We start from the raw sequence: 8,590 nt of genomic DNA on the forward strand, positions 1-8,590 counted from the left end.
GCCCACATCTGTTTTAGAAATTATTTTGAGATATAATTAAAATGATTTGTATAAAGAGTACATAGTAAAAGTCAAAACTAGATTAATTAATTAAAAGATTGATCTTATTAAATAGAAGACTCTTCCAAGTTCTTGAAGGCTAACACATTCAAACTTGATGAATTAGAAATAGATGCAAATACTAGAGAGTGTTAGTCATGAGAAAATTCCTCCCCTAGGGATCCATTTAAATGCTCTAAATTATAAATTCATTAGGAGAAAAAGGAAGATCTGCCAGTTGTTCATTTATATTCACCAGTCTTCTACTTGTCTCATAAAACTTCCCCTAAGTGTCATGTGGATAAGGAATCTTAGTGAGAAAATCTCCAGTCATCTAGATCTAGGAAGGTGTAGCCTGAATGTCACCATATATCAGGAATCAAAGAGTCAGTGGCTGCCTTGTAAGCTATAGCAGCAGTAAGATGGCAGGGTTCACACTTAAACATTTAATCCCTTCCTTCATGATGAATTACTCAACCGTCTTGAAGTTCTGCATTTTTGTGATTTTTCTCAACATGGGAGTTTACCTGTTTTCATAAAAATAAAATTTACAACAAAGAATACATAATTGATAAATCTTTCTCCTCTCCCCCTGCTTCAGAGCTTTGGGGTTCTGATTTGTTACACACTGAATCAAAAAAATAAGCTTTAATTACTTATGCTAAATTCTGCCGTCAACTGAGCATTTATTCCAAAAGTGAATTCCTAGAAGAGATATCATGATATTCTGAATAGCTTTCATCTTTTTAGGATTTTTATCTGATGTCTGTATTTTGTAATAGCTGTTTTGTCAATGCACCAAATGTAGATCTGATCTGATGTGAAGCAAAAACGATCTACTGACACCAGCTTGTGGTGAAGGGAAGTGTAGCGTTTATTTCAGGGCAAAGCGAGGAGAATGGGCAGCTCATGCTCGAAAGACCCCAGTGCCCCCATGGCTTTTAGGGATGTGTTTTTAAAGGCACAGTAAGGGAGAGAATCTCAGTGGGACCAGCTCCTGTACACTCCTCTAATTGGTTGGTGGTGAGGTAACAGGTTGGTGTTTTAGGAGCTCATGTCATCAACTTTCTGATTGCAACTGGTCTGGCGTCTATGTGCTGGTGGTAAGTTTGCAGGTAACTTCTTCAGCCAGGCGGGGGCTTTAGTATCTGCAAACAAACTCTAGGAACATGGTTTAGGATATCATCTGTAGTCTTTGAAGAGGGATTAAAGGTTTATGACGTTGTTTTATGGCTAAATTACTCTTATTTTGTCTTTCTTGACTGCTTTCCTTTGTTTCTGCGTTTTCTCACTTCTCTGATTAAATTCTCTTTGGAAACTTGGGGAAGACCTAAGAGGCTAAAGCTTTTGTAAAAGCAAGAGGCAGGGGACATGGGGGTCTCTTCCTAAAAGTCCCTGCAGGGTCCTGCTGGGTTTTGGCTTTTGATGTAGTTTACATGTAAATAATGGGAAAGAATCCAAAGTTTAATGTTAAAAGACCAGGATTCAAATCCTGGTTCAGCCACAGATTTTTTTTATTTTTTTATTTTTTAGCAAATCACTTAACTGAGCCCCACTATATTCATCAATAAAACATGGATAAAATGATCACCTCTGTTTCACAGAGTGCTGGTGGAATCAACTCTGATAAATAAGTGAGAGCTATTTTGAACTATAGTAATAATATGCGTGCATGCTCGTCGTGTCCAACTCTTTGCGACCCTGTGGACTATAGCCCTCCAGGCTCCTGTCCATGGGATTTTCCAGGAAGAATACTGGAGTGAGTTGCTGTTTCCTTCTCCAGGGGAATCTTCCTGACCCAGGAATTGAACCCACATCTCCTGTGCATTGCAGGTGATTCTTTACCACTGGGCCACCTGGGAAGCCCATCATAATAGCAACCATAATTTTATTGAACATTGTTCTAAATGCTTTGCATGCTTTTGTCACGTTTACTGCTAACAGCTCAGTTATTATCCCGATTTAACAGATAAGGCCATTAAGGCACAAAGCTTGTTATTAAAAAACAGGTCCAAGACCAGACAAATGTAAATGACAGAGCTGGGATTTGAACTAGTTTCTGTCTAGAGCTTGCCCTCATGGCCACTGTAGCACAGCAGATGATAGTAAAACCGGAGATGCAAATGTACTGAAAACAAATTTCCAAGTGAGTAATCTGTACAAGGAATATCATCTGAACGTGTTCTGCTATGAGTTTTCCCTGCTCCAGTCATCCCACGGGGCTAATTCTGGTCACCATTGTGGTGTTGCCTCTGTTGAGGCATGCTCTCTTCAAAGCAGGAGCGGCGAAAAGCTGCAAAGGAATCGGATGATAAAGTGGAAAGAGTGAAAGAGTATAAAGACTTTGTGCTTGGGTTCTCAGTAGGAACAAAGCTTCCTTCCTCATGGACCCTAGGAGTCTTTAGAATCTTTTTGTTCAAAAGAGAATCTGCCCCCGCAAGCAGATCTCCCCTCTCCTTTTGTGGGAGGGATTCTTTAACAGCAGATGCCGCTGTGATCAGGGCTTGATAAGCCTCTGAGAAAAAAAGCACTTCCCTCCAAGCCTTCCCAGGACGTGATGCTCTGACACAGTAGGGTGGCACCCTGTGCTGCCAGGGTCTCACCCTGCCCACCATGGCATCGGGGACCACATGCTGTCTGTGGGACATCACCCTTAAGATAGCTTGTCCGCCCTTTTTTTTAAAAATAGTATATCTGAGCCCTTATATCAAAATCCAATGCCCAGTAAAGCTTTTAAAGGTAATTTTTTTTTTGTAGCAAGGAAATAGATTTGTTTAAATAATTAATACTTTGAGTGCTTTGGATAAACGGGTAGAAGGAAAGATATACAAGCAGGAATGGCTTTTCAGATTGCCATCAGGCAGCCTACAAATGAATTTGTGGGGAGGAAACTGGGGACTCTGGGATTTCTGACTGTGGAACAGGGTGAGCCCGTGCGGCTGGTACCCAGGGATGGGCACTGAAAGGCGTGGAGCGCATGCCCCTCTCACTTGGCTTCCTTGCACATCAGCCTCTTGGCTTTGCTTTAAGCCCTAGCCTATGAGTTCACTGGCTCAGACAGTAAAGAATCTGCCTACAATGTGGAAGACCTGGGTTCGATCCCTGGGTTGGGAAGACTCCCCCGGAGAAGGCAATGGCTACCCATACCAGTATTCTTGCCTGGAGAAGTCCATGGACGAAGGAGCCTGGAGGGCTACAGACTGTGGGGTCGCAAAGAATTGAACACAGCTGAGCAACTTACACTTTCATTTTTCATGAGTTCACTGTGCAGTGTGGTGCTTTTTTGAGGTTTTTTGGCTGAGATCAGGAAATCAACATATTGGAAATGCTGTCCCGTGTAGAAGGCATTCTGCAGGAAGCTGCAGTTTCCCTGGATGGCTGTTGTGGTTCATGAGCAGCCTGTTTGTGAGTGAACCTTTTCTAATTATTCCAACTCCATTCTTTATCCAGCGGCATAGAAGCTCCAAATAAAGGTTCCCACAACCTTGCCACCCCCTCCACACACCTTTTAGGGGGCTTCTGTTAACCAGGTGATCAGGCACTTTTGCTGGCATAGCTGGGGAGGTCAGAGATTATGTTGCATCTTACTTTCAGTCATGCCTTACTTATCTGGGCCCTGATTAAGGGCTCCCAAAGAAGGACGGAGGGCATTTTCTAGTTGAAGGTTAAAATCACATCCCTTTTCTCCATATTCAAGGGAGGCTGTGCAGGCTGCAAGAGTCTTGCCTCAGTCCAGGGTCTGGATGTTGGAATTCTTCTGTGGGTTATTCTCTCACCCTACTGGGCAGCTCCTTCCAGAGGTCATTTGTGTACTGCGTACTAGGTTGCTTCAGTTGTGTCTGACTCTTTGTGACCAGATGGAACTGTAGCCCACCGGGCTCCCCTGTCCATGGGATTCTCCAGGCAAGAATCCTGGAGTGGGTTGCCATGCCCTCCTCCAGGGGATCTTCCCAACCCAGAGATTGAACCCGTGTCTCTTATGTCTCCTGCATTGGCAGGCGGGTTCTTTACCACTAGCGCCACCTGGGAAGCCAGAGGTCGTTTGGAGTGTGACTAATTTTTAAATGATTAAAATAAGCCCGAAACGTACATGCTTTGCTGAAAAGATGCACTTGCATGTCTCCCAATTCCTTTCTTGAAACAGCTAATCAGGCTGTCTTGAACTGCTAAGTCTTCGGCATCTGTGATTACTAGATTCTGGCTTAGAAACATAAACAACTGAGAGTCTTAGAACAGCTAGTGCCTAAGCAGGCAGTTTATCCTGTATAGATCATAGATAAGGCTCTTCCCAATGATCTCCTCTCCCCATTGAAATATAGTCATGAGAAACCAGATTGCTCTTTAAGTAGAATATATATGCACATTCCCATCTTATTACTCTTTGACATTGAAGATCTACATAAAGTAACAATATAGTTTAGTATCAGAGGAAAAATTTACTCAGGGATGTTGTATTTTTATCTTATAGGCATTTCACATAGGTCATGCACTTTGTAAAATCCAATGTTGCTGGAGTGAGCAAAGAATGTATTTTCTTCCTAGCATGGAAAACATTGGGCCAACAGCTGAAGTAGAGGTACTCATAAATGGATTTAGATGGTAAACTGAGAACGGACATCATAGCTCCTCTTTTAGTCCATTAGGACTGTAATAACAAAATACCACAGACAGGATGACTTATATGCAAAATAAGTTTATTTCTCCCAGTCTTGCAGGCTGAAAGTCCAATATCAAGGTGCCAGCACGGTTGGTCTGATAGGAGCTACTTTTTACGGTTTTGCAGTGTTCTCATATGTTAAAAAGGGGCTGAGAACTCGGTGGGGTCCTTTTATAAAAGGGCACTAACCCAGTTCATGAGGGCTTCTGCCACATGACCTAATCACTTCCCCAAGCATTTCCCCTCCCAGTACAGTCACCTTGGGGGTTAAATTTCAATATATGAATTGAATGGGGTGGGGGTGGACACAAATATTCTGCCCAAAGCAGCTGCCTTATAAAGGAAATCCCAGTTGCTGTCAATAATGTGTCTTTTCTGTATCTTTTGATCAGAAAGATCAAACATAAAGCCCAAAAGATGCTTATAAAGTCATAATATCCACTGCCATTTATTAGGTAGTTGGTATATGAGTTTATTGGAATTCAGGAAATGGTAATATCATCAATAAGAATTGATCAGTCAGAAATTCCAAAGTGGTCTTTGTTTTTTTTTCCTTTTGGGTTTTTTTTTTTTTTTTTATCCTTTTGGTTTTTAATACCTAATTCTGATCTGAAGGAAAAAATATTTGGCTCACTCTTGAGTTTAGAGAGCTTAGATTAGTTCTTCTCTGTACAAGTTATTAGTAAAAAAAGCAATATACATTATTACCACATCTCACCTTGCTGTAGCAACTAATGAGCCTAGAAGATGTGAAAACCAAAGGTTTCTGAATGAAAAGCAACAAATTTAGGATGTGAAAGGATTTGGTTGAACTGGAAACGGAGATTTATCTGATGCTGTTGATAATAGTAACTTTTTTTTCTTTTAAATTAAAACTTCTATGACAGCTCTAAGTTTCTTAAGCATATTTAAATCCTCATCCTTGATAATAGATGTTTTACTGTTATGATTTGGTATATTATCTGTGGTATGAAAGTAAATGTAATACCTTTTAGTTTTTTGTTTTTGCAAATGATGTAAAAAAACAGTTGATACAAATATTTTAGCTTATTACAATGTCAATTTTAGCTTATTTTAATGTCAAATTAAAATTTCCTATAAAAGCTCAGAGCATGCATTGAGACATCCTTATGACTTGGCAGAGGTCTGAACTGCTGGAAAATCTTAGCTGTTTTCACAGAAAAAGGAGCTTAAGAATCATTGTGATGCTTCATTAGGGAATTAAAGTGTCCAAAATGGAGCGTGCTTTTTTTTAGGCTCCATACCTTTGGTTGATTTTCCAGTGTTCTTGCCTGGAGAATCCCATGGACAGAAGAGCCTGGTGGGCTACCATCCGTGGGTATGCAAGAGTCGGACACGACTGAATGACTTTCACTTCACTTACATCACAGGATTTATAAGCTACATCTCTCCTTGTGTAGCTTTTAGTTCCCCCAAGTTGGGAAGAGTTAAGTCCTTGTCTTCCAGTCTTAGCTCCTCTGATGGTGTATAATTAATTACGGGTGCTTGCTGTGGTGTATATTTTAAGACTTCAGTTGGTCTGGGCAAAAGTCAGTTTTCTGGAAATGGAATTCCAGTTTGCTGTCAAATGAATTCCGAGTTCCCCAGTGGCCCCTGTTGAACTGAAGATGTGCTGAAGCCTTCCCTCGGTGGGGGTGCTGGGCATGTTGGGGGCACTCTGGCAAGTCGGGGAGGGGTCTTTGGGATCACCTATGCTGACTTCTGCTTTTGCAGTGGCTGGGAGTCTGAGTTGGCCTGTGAGCTTCCTTCGCCCTGAGGGAGCATGTTGGAATGAGGGAAGGCACTTAGATTTTCACATCAGCTGGGCCTGAGCTCAGATTTCAGTCTGAAAAATCCAGCTTGATCCAGTTTCTCATGCAGGCCTGGAAACCTTCCTTCCAGGCCTAGATGAGAAACTTAAGTGGTTAGTTAAAAATCCTGTAGTATATATTGAATTTACTTGTAATGAGGGAATTTGCTTACATATGTTGTCATTAAGTGTAGATATATGCAGTGATATAATATAGAAGAGAAACATTAGTTTTTATAAACTCATATCAAACACACAGTTCTAAACTGTGGTCTGTGGTCAAGTCTGCCCAGTACTGCTGGTTACAGTGAAATATGCTCTCCCACTGGGAAGTTTAATTCTCTGATACTCCTCCATTTTTCTCATCTGCATCACGGGACTGATGGTAATGCCTGCTGTATAAGTTATTGTGAGGATTAAATAAAACAATGTGTGGCAAATTTAGCATTGCCTTGGGCACTCCTCTGTTGGTAGTTTATATCCCTGAAAAGCTAAAGGTAAATTGTTTTTTGTTTTTGAAAAACAATTACATTTTAAATGTGTTGCGGGAACTCACTGTTTAAAATTACCCTTTAGGGACTTCCCTGGTGGTCCAGTAGCTACAACTCCGTGCAGGGGGCCCAGATTCAATCCTTGGTCAGAGAACTAGACCCCACATGCCACAACTGAGAGCTCAAGCACTGCAACTAAAAAAGGTCCCGCAGGCCACAGCTAGGACCTGGTGCTGCCAAATAAACAAATGAGTGAATAAATATTTGAGAAATAAAGAACAAAGAAAAACTTGCTTTAAAAACTAAAATTACCCTTTAATATGCAAGACAGAAAAAGAGACACAGATGTATAGAACAGACTTTTGGACTTTATGGGAGAAGGCGAGGGTGGAATGATCTGAGAGAATAGCATCAAAACATGTATATTATCAAGTGTGAAACAGATCGCCAGCCCAGGTTGGATGCATGAGACAAGTGCTCGGGGCTGGTGCACTGGGATGACCCAGAGGGATGGGATGGGGAAGGAGATGGGAGGGGGGTTCAGGATGGGGAACACATGTAAATCCATGGCTGATTCATGTCAATGTATGGCAAAAACCACTACAGTATTGTAAAGTAATTAGCCTCCAACTAATAAAAATAAATGAAAAAAATAAAAAATTACCCTTTAATAATTACTTATCCTATCTACCTTTGTAAATGTTTCTGTTCACATGAACATGCTCCATGGTTTTGGCCAAAAAGTTCCTTTGGTTTTTAAGTAAAAATAAAAGACACATTTTTCATTTTCACCAAGAACTTTATTGAACAACATATTCACTGTTTTGTTCCACTACCTTCTGCCATTTTTCAGGCAACTTCATAATTCCATCTTCCCAAAACTTTTTATCTTTTTGAGCAAAGAACTGTTCCAGGTGCCTTTTACAGTCTTCCAGGGAATTGAATTTTTTTCCATTAAGAGAATTCTGTAAAGACTGAAATAAATGGAAATCCAAAGGTGCAATGTCTGGTGAATATGGTGGAGGAATCAGAACTTCCCAGCCAAGCTGTGACAGTTTTTGCCTGGTCGTCAAAGAAACATGCGGTCTTGGTTATCCTGATGGAAGATTATGCATTTTTTGTTGACTAATTCCAGACGCTTCTCATTGAGTGCTGCTTTCATTTACTCTAATTGGGACCGGTACTTGTTGGAATGAATCCTTTGGTTTTTCTAGAAGTGTTGCAGGAAGGGGGACCCCTTCCAGGGCCTGAAACTGGGCTCTTGTCTAACACTCAGAAATGAATTGTCCGAGGAGACACATGTGCTGACAAAGCAAGAGATTTTATTGGGAAAGGGCACCCGGGTGGAGAGCAGGAGGGTACAGGGAACCCAGGAGAACTGCTCTGCTGCGTGGCTCGCAGTCTTGGGTTTTATGGTGATGGGATTAGTTTCCGGGTGGTCTTTGGCCAATCATTCTAATTCAGAGTCTTTCCTGGTGGCGCACGCATCGCTCAGCCAAGATGGATGCTAGCGAGAGGGATTCTGGGAAGTGGACGGACACGCGGTGTCTCCTTTTGACCTTTCCCAAACTCTTCTGGTTGGTGGTGGCTTAT

The sequence above is a fragment of the Odocoileus virginianus genome, unplaced genomic scaffold (genome assembly GCF_023699985.2).
Source record: "Odocoileus virginianus isolate 20LAN1187 ecotype Illinois unplaced genomic scaffold, Ovbor_1.2 Unplaced_Scaffold_35, whole genome shotgun sequence".
NCBI lineage: Eukaryota > Metazoa > Chordata > Mammalia > Artiodactyla > Cervidae > Odocoileus > Odocoileus virginianus.